Genomic DNA, 15555 nt, shown 5'->3' on the forward strand with positions numbered 1-15555 from the left:
GCCTCCCATCCAGTCCCCTGTCCCCCAAAATCTATGCTAACTGCCTCGACCATCTCCAGCCCTTCTCTCTTTTCTGAATTCTTTCTGTCACAAGCCCTGGCAGATGAAACAGACGAAGGTTGGACAAGTCACCCCCAGGAGTGGGTGGGTATCTAGGCCAGGGAGTCTATGGCCTAAAAGAGGAGGGACGGGGATGATGGGGTGATGCTCTTTCACAACACCACATAGCCCCCCACCCCAGCACTGAAGCTGGAGCTGCTTGGCCTCATGGAAGGCCCAGGGACTCGGCGAGCTGTCTCCTCACCCCAGATCGGGGAGCTCCTGACTGGCCCTCCAAGCAGCCCACCTCTGACCAGATCCTAACACTGCTTCCCCATCTTCTGGAAAAGAAAGCAGAAAGTCCTGGAAGTGACAGGGCCCACAACCACTCTGTTGGAAACAGAGGCATTGGAAGCCACAGGGAGAAGGAATGGGCCAAGAAGCTGATTGCATTGCCCTTGGCAACCACACGTCCCAGCAGTTCGAGTCAATACTGTAGCGTTCACTGGGATGTGGTTTCCTGAAGCTCACAAAAGAAATCTATATTGTTCTCAGGAGCCACCAACCTTTCTGCAGGCAGCACGTGTCCCCTCCAGGCTGTGGGCAGTTTAAAGGGACAAAGAAACCCAGCCCAGAAGATGGCTAAGCCCCAGCCCCCAGACCAATGGCCTAAGGGGAATGTGGCATTTCACCTGCTCTCTGTCCCTCTCCCTTACCCCGTAGCCACAAGCCTCAGTCCCACAGTTTCAGTGGCCTCCAAATGAAGATGTGATCTTTGTTTTAGCCTCTTTCCTTCCCAATCCAGCCTAATAATAGTAGGTAACTATTGGTCTGTTTCCAAAGCCCTTTAGAATTGGGCCGTTATTATATATTAACTGTCCAGAAGACACTTCACAATATTAACTCATTTGATTCTCAGAAAGCCCAACCTTATGGGGTAGATATTTTAGTATCCCTGTTTGCTGACTGAGGGATCTGAAGCACAGAGCAGTTAAGCGATTCACCCAAAGTTGCACAGCTCCTCCTTCATGGAAGCAGGCAGTCTAGCCCACATTCTTCACCATTATGCCATACCACCCCTCCCAGAGAACCCTCCCTTAGCTCCCATGCTTAAAGGAAAGGGCTTTGGAAACAGACCAATCAAGATCAAATTTCCAGTTCTAGCCCTTACCAGCTGTGTGACTTGGACAAGCTACCAAACTTCTCTGATCCCATTTTCTTCATCTGTAATATCAATACAATGACAACTGTGTCTATCTTATAGGGTAATTCCAGGGGTCCACTTATATGGCCTATCACCCTTTAAATCCCCACTGCCTGTCCTATTCTCAGCTGCTGCAACAGGAAACTATTTTCATTTGCCCACATGTGCTCTGCATATCCCACTGCCTCTGCCTGGACCTCTCTCTAACCATTAACTGGCCAGCTCCTCTCATCTCTCAGGTCTCAGCTGGACATGCCTCCTCTGAGCAGCCTTCCCGATTTTCTATTATGTACTGATTGTCTCACTGGTGCTCTGCACAGCCCAGCACCTCCTACCATAGTCCCCATCACACTCGACTGTAACTATCCCCAGATGTGTCCTCCACTGTGCTCTGAGCTCAGCAAGGGCATGACAGTGACCTCATCCCATCCTAAAGCCACAGTGTCCAGCAAAGTGCATGGAATAAGTCAGTAAATATTTGCTGCACAATGACTAAATGAAAATTCCTTTGTACTGATGTTTGTATTCTTGCTTTGCCCTTCTTAATAGATAGTAGCAGCTAGGCCATACTATTTGTCTCTGAATTCCCCACTAGACCTGGCACATAAAAGCAGAGCCGGGACTGGGGAGATGAGTTGAAGTGCCAAGGGCGTGAATGTAAGGAGGACTCAAGCTTCGTTCAAGTGCAGGGTGGGCTCAGAGTCCTCTGTTAGTGACACCTAATTTAAATTAATGGATGGCCCAACAGTTGAGTTATGAATCTCTGTATCTGTCCTCAAGGAGTTCTCAGACTCGCGATGATTTATATTCATCATTGAAGACTGGAAGAGCCACACCTACCAGCTTCCTTTGGCCTCCTCTTTGGTGCTACCCCCATCATCTGACACTCTGCTGTGGACCCGCCCACACGTGGACCAGGCTGTGGGAGGAAAGGATGTTCACAAAGACCAAGGAAATGTGAAGGGCTGGATTGAAGTCAGGCGGGCAGGGAAGGGCAAGAACATGGCAGGTAGAGAACTGGATGAAGAGAGCCAGAGGAATGTCAAATCCATCAGGGCCCCAGGGAAACTCCTCTGACTGAAACTCAGCCTATAAGCCAATGAGCATAGCTGAAAAGATAGCAATAGCCCCCTCCCCTTTGCATAAAGAAGTTGTCCATCCAGTGTTTCATTTGACCCCTGCGTGTGCTCAGTTGCTTAGTCGTCTGCAACTCTGTGACCCCAAGGACTGCAGCCTGCCAGGCTCCTCTTACAGCCCTCCAGAATCCCTTGCCCATGGGATTCTCCAGGCAAGAATACTCGAGCGGCTTGCCATTTCTTCCTCCAGGGGATCCTTATAACAAAGGAATTTTAATTACTCCCATTTTATTGATTAGAACACTGAGGTTTAGAAATCAAGTGGTTTGCCAAGGATACACAACTAATACGGTTAGGTTTGAAGACTTATTTAGCTACTTTGGCAGCTTCCACCCTCAAGCTTTAGATATAGTTGCCCTATATCTAGTATGACTTTCCACCTCCCATGGAGCATTCATGGGACCAGATTTTCTTATAATCAAGATTTAAATACTCTTTGCTGAGAGCAGCTGCAAAGCATTTTTGATTACAGTCTTTCTCTTAAGCAACTAGACAGAGGTCTGGGAGAATCAGGAGGAAAGTGCCTTGTTCCATTACCCTGGCTTCTTGCTCAGTCCAGCAAATGGAGTAGCTGAGACCTCCAAGGCAGTGTCTGGGCTTAAGTGAAAACAGAGGTTCAAAGAGTCTCAGGCAAACAATGCAGACAGCACGTCACGGCTCTCTGATGTGTGATCCAGATCTTCACCCATTGTGCCTGCCGCCTTTGTTGGAAGAACACAGCAGGATGGATTAGCTAATCCCCTGCTGGTGGCGAGATGGGAGCCTGAAATTCAGCTCTGAGGGTTCCTTGACTCCAGGGGTCAAGAAGTTAGCAGTGTCTGGAGCCAGCGCTGCATGGCTCCCATTGCTGACAGCTAGCTGAAGGGCCCACATGGGCTGCAGGGAGGTCACAGTGGGGGGTTTCCATTTTAACCCCATTGTTTAGCCAAATGAAGCCAAGATGTTCCTGCTCCCCACTGGAAGAGTCAGCCCGGCTTCAATAATTTCTGAGTGCTGACAGATAATTCAGAGATATTGGATATTTCACCACCTGGGGACTGCCCTTCCCTACCATAGCAATCAGTTACTGCCCGCCAACCAGGGGCCATGTGGAGGCCCTGGGCCCCCTCACGCCTTTACGATCAGGCTCCAGCGTCTTGGAAAATATTGCTTGAATTTATTTATATAATCGTGTTAGGAAGGCAGTGAGTTATTGTGAAGTCAGCATTCTTCCATCTTCCTTCCCACTAATCCTTTGTTTGAGATTCTGCTTGAAGGACTCCGATTACTAATGCAATTACACGCTACCTGGTAAAGGGTAATCCAAAAAAAATTAAACCCCTCCACATATTGTATTTTTCACTCAGAGCCACCCTTCTCCTAAAACCAAGTGCTCACATAAATCAATTAACTACTGATTTTATGACTACCTGCATTTAAGAACACGTAGGCTTTTGACACCACCCTTGTCTTAAAGATAAACGCTGCTGCTCATTTGGAGCACCAGTCTTGCAGAGATCTCTGAGTAATGGTAGACACTCTGAGTGGAGTTGATTTTAATAACAACAGAACACAAGGCTACCACCAAGCAGGACAACACGTGTGCATTTTATCCTGGTATCACTAAAACCAGAGGTTGCCCTCTTGACAGTCAATGGCCTTAAAGTCACACCATCTCTCTTCCATGGACCATAGAATAAATGTGGAAATAAGTAAAGTGGGGCTGCAGGGAATATTCTTCTTTGAGTGGTTCAGGAACTATGATATTGAACCTGTGGATTGCAATCCTACGATGCTGGTTCTCCAGGAAACAGTATTATAAAAATCACCTAAACACTATTTATTGGATTTAAAAAATTACTTTAACCTACAGACAAACTACACAGGTGAAACTATGGTTACAGAGCAAAATATAAATGTTATCCAACTTAAAAGTAAAGATACAGCATGTCTGAATGTGTGGAAAGTATTTGGAGGGAATTAAAATCAAACGATATTGTCTGTGATGAGTGAGACAAATGGAAGTCTTAAAAAGTGGCTGAAGCTGCCTAGATGATGAGTAAGGAAAAACAGTGATATAATTGTCTTTGGAGGAGAGAAGATAGAAACCGAAGGCCAATATAAGGAAGCTAATTTTTTTATCACAGAAAGAAGTTGAACAACAGCATCCAGGATTGATCAACCAAAAACAACTGTATAATTATATTATTTAGAAATATGGAGGAAACTGTCAGAACTAAAAACAGAAACCATTCCAGTGGTTGCTTCGATTGCCTCTGGCCTTCCCAGGTGGCGCTAGTGGTAAAGAACCTGTCTGCGAATGCAGACGATGTAAGAGATGTAGGTTCGATCCCTGGCTCGGGAAGATTCCCTGGAGGAGGGCACAGCAACTTACTCTGGTATTCATGCCTGGAAAATCCCATGGACAGAGGAGCCTGGTGGGCTACAGTCCATGGGTTCGCACAGAGTCGGACACTACTGAAGCAATTTAGCACTCATGCACGCATATCCTATGGTTAAGAGAATGAGTAGCCTTGAACTGGGGGTGGATAGTGGCTTCTGGGTGCTGTTCATGCTCCACTTCTTGATCTAGGTGCTCATTACAAGACTGTCTTTATGAAAATAATCAGCCACATACTTAAGATATAAATGATTTTTCCATTTGTAGGGTATATTTCAACTAAAATTTCCTCATTAAAAGTGACTGCCTCTGGGGAGCAGGACTAGGAGAAATGAGGGGAGAGACAAGGTGTTATTGTTTTCTCATGATCAGCTCAGCTGATTATTCAACCCAGTTCAATCACTTTTTGCCAGCAAGGTATTCACTTGCATGAAACTTGTTTTTATGCTGTTTCGTACTGGACCCTCAGGTGACATGGAATGTGAGAAGTTCCATATCCTCTAAAGGTGACACTTCAGGATGTAAGTTCCTGAGGGATGGATGCCAGCAGACTTGAGGGAAGTGCTTTCAGAGCCCCCAGCAATTTGGGCAGTGAGATGCTGTCCTAGGAGCTGTTCAAGCCGAGGAGACATGGAATGAGCTCTGCCCAGGGGCCCTTGGGGGCAGTCCGGTTCCCGCTGAAACTCTAGGGGACACACATACTTGGGCCCAGAGTACCTGCATCTTTTCTTTTCCTTTGTTTTTCCCTTGGTCCAGAAAGAAAACTCAAAAAGTCAGGAGTTCCAATGGAAAAATACTCCATACCAATTGGGATAAGATCAGAACTGGAAACAGGAGGGTCAATGGAAGCCCTTTCATTTCCTTTGATGTAGAAGGCGAGCAGCTTGAGGTGGGAGGGGGGGGAGGATTGACTCTGGGGAAGAGAATATACCAGCAGGACCAAGCAAACTACGATGTTTCACCAGCTGGGGACCAACCTTTGCCCCTGCAGCAGTTACTGCCCTCCAAGCAGGGGTGAGGCAGATGGCTGATGACATCAGGCATCCAAGGGCTGGGAATTTAGCATATCTTCTGCTCTGAGATCCCTACACTAGGGATCAGCAGACTGTGGTCCAGAGGCCAAATCTGGCCCACTGCCTATTATTGAACAGCCTGTCAACTAGGAATGGCTTGACATCTTTTCCAAAAAAATTTATTGTTATTTATTATTTGGCTGTCCTGGTTATTAGTGCAGCACTCAGGATCTTCAGTCTTCGTAGCAGCCTGTGGGATCTAGTTCCCCAACCAGGGATAGAACCTGGGCCCCCTGCTTTGGGATCAAGCAGTTTTAGCCACTGGACCACAAGGGAAGGCCCAACTTGACACTTTTAAATAACTGAAAAATATCAAAACAAAAATAAAATATGCCATGACACATGAAAATTAAACAAAATTTAAGTTTCAGTGTCTATAAATAAAATTTTATTGAAACACAGTCATGCTCATCATTTCCTTTACATACAGTCTCTGGCTGTTTTTGCTACAAAAGCAAGTTTGAATGGTTTCAACACAAAGCCTAAAATATTTATTATCAAGTCTTTTGCAGAAAAAGTTTACCAAGTCCTGTTCTCCACCATGACTAGTGTTCATCCAGTACTTTTAACTCCCAAAGTATTTGTCTCGCTTTGTCATTATTTTCTTATTTAACATGCTGTAGGAGGAATTTGAGGGCTTCCCAGGTGGCGCTGGTGGTAAAGAACCCACCTGCCAGAGCAGGAGACTTACAGACATGGGTTTGATCCCTGGGTCAGGAAGATCCCCTGGAGGAGGGCACAGCAACCCACTCCAGTATTGCTGCCTGGAGAATCCCATGGACAGAGGAGCCCAGCAGGCTACAGTCCATGGGGTCAAAAAGAGTCAGACACAGCTGAAGTGACTTAGCATACAGGCACACACGCAGGAGGAATTTGTAATCAAAATTGGAATGAAAGAATTTGCAGTCATGGAATATAACAGGCCCTCGTTTGCAGACTGCCCCATCCTGAATCTCCAATTCTATACCTGAGAAAACTGGAGTCCCTCCTAAGAAAGTGCTCCCCTCTGCACTCAGGTCACTGTCTTGGGACTCATGCTCTGTGAAATCAAATCCCCCTCAAGCTCCCTTGCAGCATGAGGTTCAGAAGAGAAACTCGGAAACTCGGGACCAGAACTCAAGCACAAGAGCCTTGGTCCATGCCCCAGATAAGGCAACTCATGGAACTGCCAATTTACTGAGCTCATGGAGATTTTGTTGATGGGAAATTATAATTTCCCCCAGTCCTCCTGCTGTTTCTGACAGCAAGTGGGCTTTTCCTTAAGCACGCCCAGTCTTCCCTGCCTTTGCAGAAGAATGCCCCGTTCTGATTTTTGGTGCAAAATGACTATAGAGAACTGCCCTGACTCAGTTACTGTAGGGTTTCACAGTCTCTGGGTACAAGGAAGGCTAGGATGAAATGTTGATGGATTCTTCAGTTGTTGGGTGAGGTGATGATTGGTGTGTTGCTTGTTTGACAGATTCATTTTTGGTGAGCTGATTCTTGCTAGCTTCCAAACAAAGCTCAAATCTGAGGCTGGATGTTGGAGACCACTCATTTGGGGGATTTTCTGTGGCAAATTAAAGCTGGGAAGGGAGACCAGGCCCCTGCAAAGGCCTCAATCTCTCAGCTGCATCCAGCCAGGCTGCCTGTGCTTAGCTCCCGGCTATGTGCCTGGAAGTGGCCTCCCAGTAGGCAGGGCTCTTCTCCACTCGGCCTGGTGGTTGTCTTGGAGACCAAGAACTCCAGGGAGAAGAGAGGCCCTTGCAGTCTCCCTGGGCTTCTCTAGGGACAAAAGAAGATTCCCTAAGTAGTGGGCCTTTTTACCCCTTTTTCCTTGCACAAAGAACAGCATCCATCAGATAAATTCATCTCATTGAAGCTGGAGGACAGCTGGACCCCAGCCGATCCTGGCAAGCCCCATCTCTGCCACCCCCAGCACCGTGTGCAGTAAGCCAGCAGCTCTGCCCCCAGGGGCACCCACACCTCCACCTGCTGCCCCATCTGTTAATAGCCAAGTTCTGAAATCAATCTACCTGGATTCAAATCCTGGCTCCCTGTTCTAGGAGAGTCACCTGAATGAAAGATTTTGCTCCTCTAAGCCTCAGTTTCTTACCTGTTAATCTGTGAAATAAGGCTGTTTTTCCAATGTATCTAAATCCAGAGAGTGGTAAAGGTTCATTGAGATAATGCATGGAAAGCATTTGAACAGTCCCGGACCCACAGAAGCAGATAGCATGCTGTCAATATTTCCTTTTGGGGCGGGTGGGGCGGGGGAAGCCCTGCTAAATGTGAACAGGAGTGCCTAAAGGAAGAGCTGGAGTCCTCTGGCCTGTCCATCACTGGAGCCCTGGAGGGTGGCAAAGATGAGTCCCAGGGGTCTCGGGCCGGTTATTTGTTTGGCCAGTCCAAATGACTTATTATACCAGCCCCTGGCAAGGGAGTAGAAAGGAAGAAGATAAAAAATCATAGCATCGATTTTTCCAGCACGTGAAACCAGCAATGTTATTTCCAGATCCATCCTTTCTGAAATTAAATAAAGTTTAGCTCAGTTTGTCAATTTGCTGAAAACCATCTTCATCCGACTTTCTGCATTGTAGTGAAGGGGCTCATGGATGATGGTTTTTCCCAGGTAAGTGTTATTGCCTTAGAAGGGAGGGATTTTGATGATGGTCCAGAATTTTAAGTGCTTTTCAACCCAGTGAGATATCAGTTTGCAAGTGCGTCGTCCATAACCATTAGGTGGACGTTTTAACAAATGGGGGCTGTGGTGAGAGAGAGAGTCCTCCAGGAGTGAGTTACAGCTACAGAACTCCTCTCTCTTACACAGTGTACAGTCCCCAAGGTGAGTGAACACTCTCCCCACTTTGAGACACATTTTTGAAAAACCAGAAGCATATTCCTCTTTTTACTTCAATTATGAGATTTTGCTTTCCTTCAAAAACAATAAATGTGCTGGTTATTTCAGGTGAGAAAAGATAATCTTGAGATTGCCTTAAGGAGAGGTGTTTTCCAAGCCCAAACTCACCCAGGTAAAGGGCTAATAAAAGCCTCCTGAGGTGCCAGGCAGGGGCAGGCAAGAGTAATAAGTGGCCTGTCAGTCATCGTAAACAGGCAGAGCCAATCAGATGGGCTTGGAGGAGATCATACATGGTAAACAGACTGGAAGTGGGGAGGGGTTAATAAAAGCAGGTTCTATACACCTGACTCACTGTGAGAATGGTTCACTAATTAACCCCATATTGCCTAGAGCTTCAATCTGTCCCTGAGATTCCTGACCACTGAAAGGGCAGGACCATGGTTCCCAGGAAGAGTAAATAAAAAATGGCCAAGAGAATCAATCTTCTATCAAAAGTCATGGCCCAAGGACTTGAGCTGCTCCTGATGGTCTGAGTTGTTCAAAAGTTTGGTCCTAGGTCTAGGGGGATGTCCAGAGTGGCTTCAACAGGGCCAGGAGGTGAATTCAGTCTTTCAAAACTGGTTCCCACTCTTTATTTTAAACTCTGAGTTGTGGGCCCTCCTACCATCTGTGAGCTTCCCAGGTGGCACTAGTGGTAAAGAGCCCATTTGCCAGTGCAGGAGATGTAAGAGAGGTTGGTTTGATCTCTGGGTTAGGAAGATCCCCTGGAGGAGGAAATGGCAACCTACTCCAGTATTCTGGCCTGCAGAATCCCATGGACAGAGGAGCTTGGCAGGCTACTGTCCATGGGGTTGCAAAGAATCAGACAGGATTGAAGTGACTTACCATGCACACACCATCTGAGGAAATCATCCTCAACCTTCTTGAGAGAGGATTAGCCAGTGCTCTCTCCCTACTCCCAGAACATTTCACACATACCCCAGTGAATACACTCCAGCACCCAGTACTGCAATGATCTGCCTGGATGCCCATCTCCAGCCTGGCACAGAGGAGAGGGACTTGGTACAGGTTGGCTGATTGCATAGGATCCCAGGGAAATCCCTCCACGACATAATGACAATGGTTTGTCAGAAATTCTGGTTTGAGTTTCATTACACTGTAGTTTGTAGTTGGGGACATTTTGGAAAAATGCTAAAGCTCCGTTTAAGTAAATCATGGCATATTCAGTCAATAGGCTATGATACAGCCATTAACAATGATATAGCAGGTTTGTATTTGCTGCTTTGAAAAGATGCTTGTGATGTGTTACTGAAGGGGAGAAAAGGCAACAGGATCCCATATTTTACTGAGGGAAGACACACACATATACTTTTGGGTTACATCAACAGAGGTGACCACAGGAGCTACACTGAAGTATCAGATTTCAGAGGAACATTGACAAGGTGATCTTCATCCAGAAAAGGGTGATTCAAATGGAGAAGAATCCAAAACCATGTCATTTGAATAAGGATCAAAAGAACTGAGTGTTTTCCCAATTGGGATAAAAAGACTCAGAGTTGTGCTGAAGGATATGGGTCCAGTGAGAACACTCACAGTGTGAGCTGAAAGCTGTTAAGAGACACAGGAGAGCTGGTAATACTGCAGAGAACAAGATCAAGTAAGTCCCCATGAACGAAGTGTCCTTTGAACTTGGCTCTGAACTCTAAGGGCTTCCTAGGTGGCTCAGTGGGTAAAGAATCCTCCTGCAAGGCAGGAGACTCAGGAGATGTGGGTTCAGTCCCTAAGTTGGAAAGATCACTTGGAGGAGGGCATGGCAACATACTTCGGTATTTCTGCCTGGAGAAGCCCATGGACAGAGGAGCCTGGCAGGCTACAGTCCATAGTGTCGCACAGAGTCAGATACGACTGGAGCGACTAAACACGCGTGCACTGAACTGTAAAGATGAAGGCAGCCTTTTTGTTACGGGCATCCCACTCTCACAATTTTGGCATTTCCTTGTACCACCTGCATGACTGTTTATTCATGTTCTTCTTTAAATTCTCTTATTTTGAAATAAATTAGTTCCAAAAGGTAACTGTTTCACTAATGATGTGGGAAAACCAATATTGCCAACACAAAGAAAGCAATCATAAAAATGCATTTTTAAACACTCCAGAGTTGTTAAATCCCAGTTAAGTGATTGGTGCCTGAAAGCTCTGCCTCTAAGATCTGTTTCTTCTTAGTTATAGAGGAGAGTAACAAATATTATAAAGGCTTTAAAGTTAGGCTCATTGCCACCACCTCCTCCCCCCAGAAACTCCATCTTGGCCAGAGGCGCATAAGAGGTGACCCTCTTCCCCTCCCACCAGGGATCCAGTGTGATGGGACCCACCATCCAGTAAGCAGAGGAGAGCAGGAAGGCCTCCAAGACAGGGAAGAGTACAGCAAAGGCGGGGAGGTGCCACAGGCTCCCCCAACGAACAAGCACAGATTGCTTATTGTAATCTTGTTATACTGCTTTGATTGTTGTGCCATGTGAATATATTAACCATTCAAGACAAACCTATATATATATATATATATATGATTTTATTAAGATGCACACTTATACACATACATATATAATCCCTTGTACAGCAATATTCAAAGCAAACGAGTGGTCCAGATGTGCTACAGAGCAAAGGCTTTGGAGTTGAGCTGCCTAGAGTTGACTACAGCCCTTCCACTTAGCAACAATGTGGTCTTGAGTAAATCCCTTAAACTTTCCAAACCTCATTGTACTAATCTGTATAAAAGGGATTCAATCTCCACCTCTGGATTATGGGACACATTAATAAGATGATTAGTGTAAAGGCCTTTGCCCTTCACAAGTATCCAGTGAATTATTGGGTCACTACTTCCTCACCTGTCTCTGTGGTCCTTTGCTTATTTCAAGTGCATCGCTATATGTATCTTTTCCTATCTGTCTCTGTCACCCTCATTTCCTTCAGTTCTTTAAAACAAAACTGAAGCATACTTTGTGTCATTTATCATTTGTAGTTAATAGACTGCTCTTTTTCCTGCTCTTAATTTTAATAAGCTAACAAGGAGAACGTTCTGATTTCTAGAAGCAAACAAGCTGGCTGCATTAAATTGCTTTTTACTTCTTTGGGTTTCCAATTGATTTCAGGAGCACAGGTCACTGAGTTTTAACAGCAAACTGATCACCAGCTCTGGTGCAGAAACCAAGGCCACACACACACACACAGATGTGTATGGGTAAGAATGGGCCTTTTCCATTAAAGCATTTTCCAAACCACAATGGTGGATGAAGAGCCCCGGAGAGATTGAAATGTTTCTGTTCGAGTTTCATTTCTTTGAATATTTCTGCAACAACTCTTAATAGATGTCAGTAAATCTCAGTTTAACCGCCACTATTGAAAGGGGAGGACACAAGCAAAGGTGCGAAAGGGTTTTGGCGGCTTCTGAAGTGTCCGTTACAGACGGCCTGATAGACGTGACGAATTTGTTTTCTAGTTTGCAGACGCAGGCACAACTTCATCACCCTCTCTCTCTCCATCATCCAGGGCTGCTTTCTAAAGATAGACAGACAGTTCCTGCAGGACACTCCTTTTTCACTCATTAACGGTGATCAGTAAACCCTGTGGCGTTCATTAAAATGTTTCTCTCCTGCTCAGAAACAACTTTTTTTTTTTTTCTTTAAAAGGCAAGTTTAGCGGCTGCGAGGTCAAAGAAATATATAACAATTATGAAGAAGGTAATCGCCACAGTACTTTGTTATTTTGAGTACGTCCTGGGGGCGGGCAAGCAGTTGTGATTTATTTCCACTCAGACCCTTGAGCCTCATTTGAATATTTACTAGGGTTGTGCTCAGCTCCAATGGGTCCATGCAAATATGCGGCCGAGTACGGAGCCAAAAACTGACAGCCCTCCGCACAGAGGAGCCCGTGACTTCTGACCCTACCTGGGTTTGCTTTTATGACTTTCATATCCTTGAAGTTATTTAAAAGAAGATGAAATATGACAGGTGCTGGGGTTGGCAAAAGCCGCAAGTTGATTGCATTCCGGGCTGCCAGTGGGAACCCCCTCCCGGAATGCCGTCAGCACATTTAAAAGTGTGCAGTTCATTGCTGTCCTCTGCACTTCTCTCCTGACCTGCAGAGCAAACCTGGCTCAGTGCGTAGACAGGTGGAGCTGGACATTTGTTTCCTGCTGGCCAGCGTTTCCTTTAGGTATGTCTCTATCTCTCAACCTCTGCGCTTGGGGTTTGACCGCTCCAGGTTCCTCAGCAGCCATGGATAGGCATGTGACCAAAGTTAGCCAATCAGAGCACACCTCTGATTGTTTCAAGGGTAGTCATGTGACTCACCCTGGGCCAATAAAAGCCTTCCCTCGGGCTTTTGGATGACTCTGAGAAAGAGCTTGTTTCCTTCCTCCATGGTTAGCATCTGGCTTGAGTTAAACCTGGGGCCACCATACAGGGAGAGCCTGCATCGTGGGAGGAGCCAACATTATTAATAGCTGAGATCAGAGACAACAACTCTGAGGACATTCAGTCTTGCTTGAAGCCACTATTGGAATTTTTAGTTAAATAGGCAATAATTCCTTTGGATTAAGCCATGCTCCATTCTGACCTGGGTCTCTGACACAATCAAAAGATGCCTGACTAAAGGAGATGTGCTTTTACTATAAACAAGCAGAGCAGAATATTCTCTACCTATAATGCTTTCCCCGCTGGTTCTTTAAAACCAAAGCATAGCCCAGAGTTTGCCACTCCCTACTGCCTCTCCTGAGAGCAGGTCCTTAAAATATCATTACACAAAAATTCTCCTCTTAGGGACTGCTTCTCAGGACCCCAAACTAGGAATATGAGGCTCTGTAGAAAATATTTAACACAATGATTGACTCATGTGCTTGATAAATGTTGAACATTATTCTCATTCTTGCTTCCATTGTTGTTATGTTGATAGAAGAGCTTGAATCAGGATCCAGTTTCCAACTGTACATTTTTCAACTATGCCAGTGTTTCCTAAAATGTCAAATATATTCCACAGTTGAGTAACAAAAATGATTTTAATTATTAGGCATTTTAGTCATTTTAAAGTTACATAGTTATGGCAAGTACGTGATGTCTTCTACTGATGATAGTGGTCATAAAGTCCCTTTATAAAAAAATATGCCTCTAAGTAATAAATATAAGCCAATTTTTTAAGTAAGTAGAAGATATAGTGAAGTTTATGAAGATATGGGAAAAATTTTGGAGTTGGTCTACTCACAGAAAACTCTGTGCCACCCACACCGCCCACCAGCCCAAACCTTCCTTGCAAATCACTTTCCGGTCACAGCTAAGGTCTTGCTGGCCCTGGCAGAAATGAGCAGTGAGCCAGAGCTCCCATCGTAGCCATTACCGTGGACGTGCTGACACTGGACTCTGTAAGTCGTTGGAGCGGGGGAGGAGGATGAGCAATGGCCTGAGAAGAGAAATGTGGCATCTGTGGAAGCTGGAAAGAAATGTAATTTGGGTTCCTTGGCCTGAGAGAAAGATAAATAAGAACACAGTAAGTGTGAAACCAAAGCCTAGAATTTGTCCCAGGTGAACAGAGATTCCCCCAACACAAGACTGGCCCCAGAGAACCTCCATAAATGAGGCTACTCTTCCTACCCACCTTTTCTAGTCCCACTCCTTTGGACGCTGTGATGGTCCAGGTCCAGCACCAAATTCCACCAACTAAATAACTGTTTAACTTGAGGCCAGCTACATAACCTCTCTAACCCCTCTGCGCCTCCATGACCCCATCTGCAAAATGTGAAAGGTGAGCCTCATGCCAGACAAGGCTGGTCAGCAGCACAGAAGCCATGTACTGAGCCTTTATCACAGACTGTGGTCCAGGTTGGGCATTTTCAGGTGTGCGCTCTCTTCATTCCAGTTCTAACCAGGGCAGAAAGTCCAGTATCACCCCCAGCTCAGCAACAGGCAGAGTCCAGGGATTAACTGGCCTCTGCATCCAGGGTCTGAAGCATCTCCTCTATATCTGCCTGGATCTTTGGCCCAGCTTCAAGCTTCTGTCCAAGGAAACACGCTGTGCCCTTTATATAAAGCGCTCTTGGTGCACTACCCAAATCCCCGTCACTGGGCAAGTTACAAACCTGTACACTGCATGTTTGGGCTGCTCAGGGCTCATAGCTGCACCTTCCTCCAGAGAACTGCCCTTGACCAATAGGAACCACCTCACCCAGAGAAGCCTGGGGGCCTGCAGGCAATGACTGGCATAGCAATATAAAACCTAGTCATCTTGCTTCAAGACACTGCAACTCCGTGAAGCTATTCATGCTCCAGAGCCTTCAGAGGGATCAGGCTGAGGCTAGATGTCAGCTGAAACCACATCTTGGCGTCTTTCCCTACACTACACTTGCCCTCCTCACTCCATTTACAAGTTTCTTCTGAGCATATTCCCTCAATGGATTCCCCTTCCTGTCTCTGGTTGGAAGCTGATCAAAGATACCTTTGTGCATCAGACAAGATGCTTGCAATAGAAGGAAAGATGCGCTAGCTCCTGCAGAAGCTAGCTTAGGCTGACATTTTCCTAAACGAAGACAGTGTGACAGAGGATGTTGAGAGGCAGGGGGCCTGGTTCACTCTGTTAGGCATTGCTGAGGAGCCAAAGTTCTTGAAGGGCAGGAGCCTAGTCAGCTCCAGGCATCTAAGCAGTGTTGGCCGCCCTTCTCCATAAGGCCCTGGCCTTAACAGGACTCAGCTCCTCAATCTAGAGCATGTGTGATAACAGCCAACCCCTTCGATATGGCGATCAAGTCCTTGGTGAGCCAGCCACTGCAGACCTCTCCAGGCTCACTTATCACTCTCCACCTTGCTCACCATCCTCCAGCCACACCAGCTTTCCTTCTG

Source organism: Capra hircus, chromosome 18, assembly GCF_001704415.2.
Source record: "Capra hircus breed San Clemente chromosome 18, ASM170441v1, whole genome shotgun sequence".
In the NCBI taxonomy this organism is placed as follows: domain Eukaryota; kingdom Metazoa; phylum Chordata; class Mammalia; order Artiodactyla; family Bovidae; genus Capra; species Capra hircus.